We start from the raw sequence: 9,642 nt of genomic DNA on the forward strand, positions 1-9,642 counted from the left end.
GATTTTCAAGTAGCAGCAGCGGAGACTCACTGGAACGACGAGGTCCTTATTTTTCTTTTCCGTCAAGGACTCAGTGAAGAAATAAAGGACTGTCTGGTAAATATGCCGCAATTGGGCAGTACCTTGGAGGAAGTAATTTCACAAGTGTTGGAATTGGATATCAGAATTCGTCAAAGGCGTGCTGAAAGATCTCGGACCCCAATATTAAAGGCTCCTCGGCTATCTCCTATCAGATCTTTCGACTCAGATCAACCCATGGAAGTAGCCCGCACTCAGTTAACCCCTGAAGAACGAGAGAGGCGCCAACGAGAGGGTCGCTGCATGTACTGTGGGAAATTGGGACACTTTAAAGCGGCCTGCCCTGCCTCATACTCATCCTTGAGGCGCAGCTCACCTTCTCAAGTTCCTAAGGTGAGTGAGATTTCTCAATCCCCTCAGTTTTCCTCTGGATTTTTTATTCGTTCTACACTATTCTGGGGTAATGAAAGGAGACCTCTTCTAGCTTTTATAGACTCAGGGGCGGCAGGAAACTTTATTGACGCCTCCATCGCTCGAACTTGGAAATTACCCTTGACCCCGGTGACTACTCCACTTCGTGTTCAATCGATCGACGGCTCCCCCGTATCTCCAGGACTTATTAGATGGCAAACTAAAATTATAAGCTTGCAGATTGGCGCCACCCATGTGGAAGACATCTGGTTTTATCTCCTTGAGACCCCAACACATCCTCTGGTGTTAGGCTTTCCTTGGCTACAACAGCATGACCCTAACATTTCTTGGTCCCGAAAAGAAATTTTAGCTTGGGGACCCAGATGTATTAAAGATTGCTGTCGTCTACCAGTACGAATTGCACTCACGGCGACGTCCCCTTCAGGGGTTCCTACCATACCCCCTCAATATTCCGATCTCCAGGAAGCCTTTAATGAGCAGGAGGCCTTGGCCCTCCCACCTCATCGACCTTATGATTGTGCCATTGACCTTTTGCCAGGTACTATCCCTCCTAAAGGTCGTATTTTTCCGCTCTCCAATTCTGAGTCTGAGGCCCTGAAAGTCTACATACAGGATTCTCTGAAGGCTGGAATTATACATCCATCCACTTCACCAGCATGTGCCAGTTTTTTTTTCGTGGAAAAGAAGGATGGTGGGCTTCGTCCCTGCATCGACTATCGTGGCCTCAATGAGATCACAATCAAGAATCGGTACCCTTTGCCTCTAATTCCAGCAGCACTTGAGTCGGTGCATGGAGCCAAAGTCTTCACCAAACTGGATTTACGAGGGGCCTATAATCTAATCCGCATTCGGGAAGGGGACGAGTGGAAGACGGCTTTCATGACAACCCATGGACATTACGAATATTTGGTCATGCCCTTTGGTTTGGTTAATGCCCCAGCGGTGTTTCAGTCTTTTATTAATGACATCTTTCGTGATCTCCTACAAAGATTTGTCTTGGTCTATCTAGATGACATTCTAATTTTTTCTGATTCCTTCCAGGATCATGTTCTCCATGTCAGAGAAGTACTCTCCCGGCTCATCAAGAATAAACTATACGTCAAACTGGAGAAGTGTACCTTCCATGCTTCGAGGATTCATTTTTTAGGTTACGTCATCTCTCCAGAGGGTGTGGAAATGGATTCGAGTAAAGTCTCGGCGATTACTGATTGGCCCACACCCAAGAACCTCAAACACATTCAACGATTTCTCGGCTTTGTTAATTTTTACAGGAAGTTTATTCGAAACTTCAGCTCGGTGGTCACTCCCATAACCTCCTTGACCCGTAAAGGACCAAGACAAGGCAAATGGACCCCTCAAGCCGAAGAAGCATTTCAGCGTCTGAAACACCTGTTCACAACAGCCCCCATCCTAAAACACCCTGATCCGACTTTGCCTTTTGTAGTCGAAGTGGATGCTTCTGGCCATGGTGTGGGGGCTGTTCTCTCTCAACGTCATGGAGAAAAACAGATTCTTCATCCCTGTGCCTTCTTCTCTAAGAAGTTATCCCCTGCCCAAATGAACTATGACGTGGGTAACCGTGAGCTCTTGGCCATTAAGCTGGCATTGGAGGAATGGAGGCACTGGTTAGAGGGTGCTCATCACCCTTTTTTGATTTACACAGATCACAAAAACCTGGAGTACCTGCAGTCGGCCAAACGTCTTTGTCCTCGCCAGGCTAGGTGGTCCCTTTTTTTTTCCAGGTTTAATTTCTTGATCACCTACACTCCAGGTTCTAAGAGCGTCAAAGCAGACGCCCTCTCACGGATCCATGACCCCCCTGAGGCCGAATTGATTCCAGAACCCATCATTCCGTCTGGTAAGTTCCTGGCTGCGGTAAGATGGGACATTGAGGTGATTGTCCGACGAGCCTTGGTTGGGCAGACGGTACCTCCTCAGTGTCCTCAGGACAAGTTATTTGTCTCTCATCCCGTCCGATCGGCAGTTTTACAATGGGGTCATGACTCCCGCTTCGCTGGACACCCTGGAGTCCACCATACCTTGGATTTCATCTCCAGAGACTTCTGGTGGCCAACTATGGCTAAGGATATCAAGGAGTATGTCCAGGCCTGCTCTATCTGTTCCCAAATGAAGTCTTCCCGGATGAGGGCAGCGGGCCTACTTCAACCCTTACCCATCCCGGATCGTCCTTGGACCCACCTCTCAGTAGATTTTGTTACTGACCTTCCACCCAGCCATGGACACACGACTATTATGGTAGTGGTAGACCGTTTCTCCAAATCTGCTCATTTTATTCCCCTACCATCTTTACCTACAGCTCGAGAACTAGCAGAATTGTTTGTACAGCATATCTTCCGACTGCATGGCATCCCTAAGGATATTGTTTCAGATAGGGGCCCTCAGTTTGTCTCCCGATTTTGGAGGGCCTTCTGTAAGTCACTGGGCGCCTCAGTCTCACTTACCTCAGCTTACCACCCTCAGGCCAATGGTCAGACAGAACGCATGAATCAGGAACTGCTGACCTATTTACGGACTTATATCTCCTCTACCCATGATAATTGGGTGTCCTTGCTCCCATGGGCAGAGTATGCACACAACTCATTGTATACCACATCTACTTGCATGTCTCCCTTTAAGTGTGCCTTAGGTTATCAGCCTCCTCTGATCCCTGACTCCCACCCCAACACAGAGGTACCTTCGGTTCAGGACTACATCTCTAACCTGAAGACCTTCTGGAGGAAGGCCAAAGCCACCCTTCTTCGCACCTCAGCTCAGCAGAAGAAGGTAACTGATCGGCGCCGTCGGATCCCACCCAGACTTCGACGTGGTCAGTTTGTTTGGTTATCTACTCGTAACCTTCCTCTTAAGCAACCTTCTGGCAAGCTTGCTCCCAGGTACATTGGTCCTTTTCGTGTCCTCGCCCAGATTACCCCAGTAACTTACCGGCTGGCCTTGCCTTCTACCCTTCGGATCCACCCTACTTTCCATGTTTCCCTCCTTAAACCCTTTCACAGATCCACCCTGTCTAAACCGCAACAAAAACCCCCACCGCCTCGAGTAATTGATGGACTCCCTGCTTACACGGTCAATAAAATCCTGGATTCCCGATGGTCTCGTGGATCCCTACAATATCTCGTCGATTGGGAAGGCTACGGGCCGGAGGAGCGCTCATGGGTTTCGGAGAAGGATATTCTGGACCCCAACCTCATCCAAGACTTCCACCTTAACTTCCCGGATCGTCCCGTTAGGGCGTCAGGAGCCGCCCGTAGAGGGGGGGGGTAATGTTACGATCCCTGCCTCCCGGCAACGGAGGAGGCAGAAGTAGGCGTAGCCCCTATCCATCAGTTCACCTATTAGTTTTCCCATTCACCACCACACCCCCGTCTCATCCTACTTAAACACCTGTCCGTCCCTACCTCGTTGCTCAGTATTGGTTTTTCCTTTCGAGCTTCCCGGTTGCGCTACTCCTACTTCTACCCTGTGTTTGTCTTGGCTTTCGGTTTGCGGCTTTTCCCTTTGGACTTTGGCTTTTCGGATCTCGGTTTGGCTTGGTTACTTTCGCTCTGTTTCGGATCACTGGCTACCTCTGGATTATCGGATTGCTCTACTGACTATGACTTCGGATCACGCTTCGGCTTCGGTACTCGTTCCCTTTCGGATATCTGGCTTCCCCTGGACTCTCGGCTCGTTCCTACGATTACGGCTTGCTTTCGGATTATGGCTTGGCTTTGTTCGCTCCTGCAAGTGGGTTCACTCACTGGTTCGGTCCCTCGTACCGAATCCTTAACACTGATGAAGCAACAGGTCTGTTTTACCAGAAATCAAAGAAAGAAAAAGACTGTTGCCTGTATGCAAAATTGCCAGTTTGATTTTCATATGCAAATTCTTCCTTGGAAACCCGTGTATATGAACAGCTGATCTGTGATATCAGCCACATGCAAGTGAATATCACTGTATCCAGCACTTCTCTATGTAAAACTCAAATTTGCTTAAATGCAGGAGAGCATTAGCTTTATCAGTGTCAAATGTATTATTATGTTACGGTTTCATGGGTTCATACAGTATGTTACGGTTTTGTGGGTTCACAGGTAACTTCTGATTAACAATCAGTTGATATTTCAGATCTCAATAGTAAAAAGCATGTGTTGTACATATTGAATTTTTCAATCTTAAAAATAAATGCAAAACCACGTACACTGTAACACTCTATGGTCATCTTCTTCTGAGCTTTTTTCAGCCATTTTGTTTTCAGATAACAATGAATTTAGATAAGTTTTCTAGTACACTGCAGCACAAGTAGCTTTGTGGATATTGTAGAGAGAATAAAAACAATGGTAATGAGGAGAAACACCTGACAATGAGTCTATTAATTTTAATAACTAAATGTGATGAATGTAGTAGCTAATCCCCTAATAACTCATTACCTACTGCTTTAATCAAATGTATAAATTTCCCTGTGTTGTTGTGATCACATTTTTAAGGATTCTGATCAGTGTGATTTAAAGAAATTTACACTTGGCTAAATGACAAGCTTGATTTCTTTTCATCTATACTAAACCCTAATAAGTGGTGATAGGCATAGAAAACACCAGTGACTTCTTTTAGTAATTTCTTGATGCTCATATCAAGCACTTCTGATTATGTACACTTTCAGCACAGTCATTCATGTAATGTATAATATGTTCAATATTTCCGATTGGTTGACTTTTCCAACAAAATCAGGTTACATTGCACATGAGCATGTGTATAGTGCTCCATTTGAGACATGTCACATACACAAGAGGTTTACACACAATCTTATAAGAGACTAATGTTGAACATTTCTTACAAACACACCTGTAAACAAGTCCATGTTCAGCGGCAGCATTCCCAACATGTAGCCTGGTTTTTGGATAAGCATCAAGCTAAGCATCAAGTCCTGGTCAGTCCTGGGATGTGTGACATCCAGTGAAAAACAACCTTGCTGCTGCCAGTGGTGTTGATAGAAAAATAGGTAGCACCCACTCTTACCTCTGGACCTGAATTTCCAATACAAATGTCGCATTATGGTGACTAGGGACACTGTGCTGTAAGGGAGTACAGTCTTTTGGATAAGAGGTTAGACCAAGGACTTCACTATTTGGTCTTTAAAGACCTCATGTCACTGTTGATATCATCTGTGTCTAAGCTTTGTTTCAGTCCTGGCTTATACAGGCTTACCCTTTCATTCAACAGTTGGGGAAATCATTCAACTTCTGATCTGCTCTGTTGTACAGTATAGTGAAGCTGTTGACATAAAATTGCTGCTGTACTTGTAAAAGGGGTCTATTTAGGTTTCTCTGAGCTCTCTGTGGTGAGTCACACTGTGGATGCACAGCTCAGAGGCCATTTACAGAGAAGTGCAGGCATTCACAAGGGTAGCAAGACTAACGGTAATGGTGTGCAATCAGTTCTCTCCATAAACAAGTTCAGAACACAAGAGGAAAGGTCTACTTGGCTAATCAGCTGGTCATGACTTCTGTCTAGATTTAGGGTTTCAGTTAGACCAGGGCATATGTTGTATTTTCCATAGGGTTAAAAGGGAGGAGCCGGCTTGCTCTCCCACAGGTTCCTGTATGGTTAAGATTAGAAGGTTAGAAGCACAGCACAGATCTCCTATACTTTAATGTTGGATTTGAATTTTCTCCCTATGTTCACGTGGGTTTCCCCCCACAGTCCAAAGACATACTGGTAGGTTAATTGGCTTCTGGGAAAAATTGAGTCCTGTCCATCATGTATTCTGCCTTGTGCCTATTGCTTGCTGTTGGGAGCTAACGTCTCCCATAAAAACATCTTTTACACAAAACAATCTTAATTCTCTATAGAAGTATAAAATAGCATATTCAGATTATTATACAGTAGAGCGCTACACATCCTCCTCTTTTATCTTTTGTCTTTCCAGAATGATGTATCCACTAATGTTACATTCACTTCCATCATTTTCGTGATTGTGCTCCTGTGATTTTAATAACATCATAATTGCCTGTTAATGTGCTAGCTTTTATCTCATGCACTTTGTTTCTAATACTTCCAGCAGTAAGGTATAAACTATGAATTACCTGATTACTTTGTGTTGCCCCTTGGGTTTTTTGTCTTTGCTCTCAATGTAGCTTTCTTTCTGACTTTCTTTGCCATCTCCTCCCCTTCCATTCTATTTTAAATGTTTCTGGATTTCTTTCTGTGCTTTAGATCTGTTACATCTCTACAGATGGCCTTTGTCTTTGAAAGCTTTGCAGAATGTCCAAAAAGCTGAAGCCTCCTTTTGCACACCCTGTCCTCATCCATGAGTTATTCTGATGGATTAAAATTTGGAGTTTTTCACCTTTGCTGCTGGCAGGATTCCCGAGAAGACCAATGTTAGTAGTTGCAAGTTAGTCCTATTCTTCAGTTCTCTGATTTTTTTAGTGATGGAAAGTGGGCTATTTGTGGGCTATGTCATTTGTGCCAACATGGATAACAACAATGGAGCTGTCTGCCTTAGCTAGGAGCCTGTCACCTCTATGGATGACATCAGCTATTTAGGTTCCAGAAAGACAACAAACTTGTAATCTCACAATCCCAAGAGTTTCCAGAGTATTCCAGTGAATGGAGTCTCCGACAACAATTGCTTCTTTTCACTTTCTTGGTAGAATTGGCAGTAAACCAGTGTGTTTGAGATGGTGAGGCAGCAATAATGGTGTTCTAGGAACAGCTTTTTTACAAGAAATATTTAGATTGCATGGCAACACAGATGTAGCTGGGCTACTGGAGTTTCTACAGGAAGCTTGCATGTTAAACACATTGCAAATAACTGGTTTAAATATCATTTTTCGAAGCATTAAAGCATTAATGTACTGCATACCTGATGCTGAAAGTTTTTTTTTGTCGAGAGATACGAAACCAAGATATCTGTGTGTTACAGAAGATTCAGGATGGGGGGGTTCATTGGCTTCATAGATGTACATTGGTAACTCTGTAAAATGCTCACGCTGATGAACACTTGCATAAGTCACTGAACAAATTGGATCCACAATTAAAAAGAGAATTTTTGAACCACAAAAAGCTTTGGTGAAGCAATTATTCAAGATATTAATATAGGTTTCTGAGAAACCTTCCTTCCTACTATATATACTTTTGTGGAAATTAGTGTTAATCAAAGCTTTTACCCACTTTTACAGAAGATTGTAGAGTCAGACAATATTGTAATAAAATACTTTATTGAATTCGGGGCTCTCGAAAAGCATTGTAACTAATCTAACCCTCTTGTATTAAATGTGTGTATTCTTTGAAAGCTAAATGCACAGTATTATAGGAAACCAAAGTACATCTTAATGGCCTAGTGTTATACATTAATTTAATTTAACGGAAAATGGTTATACTGTATATTATGAAGTAATTCCAAATGGTCAGAAATCTATATACAGATGAGGTCAATAATGCATTTTCTTCACTCGTAATTAATAAAATAACGGAAATGATTAAATTTCCTTTATTGTACCCCACAAACCTCTGCAGTAAATCATGCTTACCCTCTGTTTAATTCAGTCAGAAAACTCATAAGATCATCAGTCAGTCATATTTTTTTGCATTACTGGTTTACAATATAAAAGTCAGAAATATCCCGCGTATCTTCCTGAGTGGATTTGTTCTGAGAGTGCATTGCCAACAAGACAAGGATGAGTGGAGTGTGAAGAAATATCATTTTATTGCCTTAAATGCTGGCATATCTCACTGCAAATTACCATAAGGCATGCAACAGAGACATGATGATACAAAGCCTATTTACAAGTAACCAATGGAGACATAAATATACTTCTCTGATCTGAGCGCGGTGATCTCATACACGCTCAGAGCTATGCTGACTGACTGTGTAACTGCTCTTTATCCCACCCAGAAAAGTAGAAATAAAGTTGAAAAATACAAAGCTTAAGTTTTAGAAATGCAACATTTACAGAATTCTGTTTTTTCTTCTTTCTTCCTCCAGGTATTATATATTGGTGGCTGTGAGCTCCCTTAGAGAGAAAGTGAGAGTGCAATGACTCTGTTCAGCCTCCAGCACACCAAGAGCACAACCGTAGTTATGCTCTTACCATACTCTTGATAAGCTGGGCGTTGTATTTTTGTCTCTGGAATGTCTTTAGGCTGGATATTTTAACAGGTTGAATCAGGTTATCAGGGACAGATCAATGAATCGAAGCAATGTTAAGGGCATTTCTTCAATATACTGTACAATCAAAATATACAGATTACCTTTCTAAGAACAAGAATGAAAAAAGTGATACATTTCTTTTGATGCTCACTATATGAATTATTCTCCTACTACGTTTTGACTCAATAAAAAAAAAACCATTAGATTCTGTAAACTGGAGAGATAAGGAGATAAGGTTCTGACTGAAGAGTTATGCCTGGCATATTGTAACTTGGTGACTAAAACGGTGGAAACGAAAGAATTATAATGTCTGGCTCTTAATAGGTTTATTGAGCTGTTTAGAAATATTTGTAAATAAAAAAAATGTAAAAGTTTGAAATGTGAAAAACTGTTTTTACAACTTATTTATATAATCTAATGTTATGCAGTCAGTCTTTTTTTAAAATACCAATAAACCAGACTTCATAACACGACATAGCTACAGTAAGTCTCAATTTGTCCTAAATTAACCACCGCTCATCAATAAATCAAAACTGGCTAGCTTGAACGAAACTCGTAGAAGGATTTAGATATTAAGCACACCAAAAAACGCCTTGTTAGTGAAACTGGTTTTTGAATAGATTACTCAAAATAAACTGTGACCTGGGCAAGAGGAACAATAGTACATACTGTATGCGCCAATAACAACATTTTCAGTTTCAACAAATCAAACACACTCAACTTAAATCGAGTTCAGACATGCCAACCAAAATTTATGCTGCATTCATTAACAATAAGAGTGTTTTTCTACATTTTGTATTATTTGTTGATTTGAACTGAAAATGGCTTTACTTGATGACCTGTGCTCATTTTTTACGATAACCAGCATAAATTGTTTTTCTTTTGCCTGGGACTATTTATCGATAAACCCTATCCTCCTAAGGTCCTAGCTATAAAAACATAAATGCAGCCGAAAATTTAAAAACAGGGCAAATTGCCAGTTTATTGCAGTCCACTGCACGCATTTCCTTTTAGATTTACCAACCAGCTCAGCGGGTTTTAAATCC

Source organism: Atractosteus spatula, chromosome 3 (genome assembly GCF_055471065.1).
Source record: "Atractosteus spatula isolate fAtrSpa1 chromosome 3, fAtrSpa1.hap1, whole genome shotgun sequence".
NCBI lineage: Eukaryota > Metazoa > Chordata > Actinopteri > Semionotiformes > Lepisosteidae > Atractosteus > Atractosteus spatula.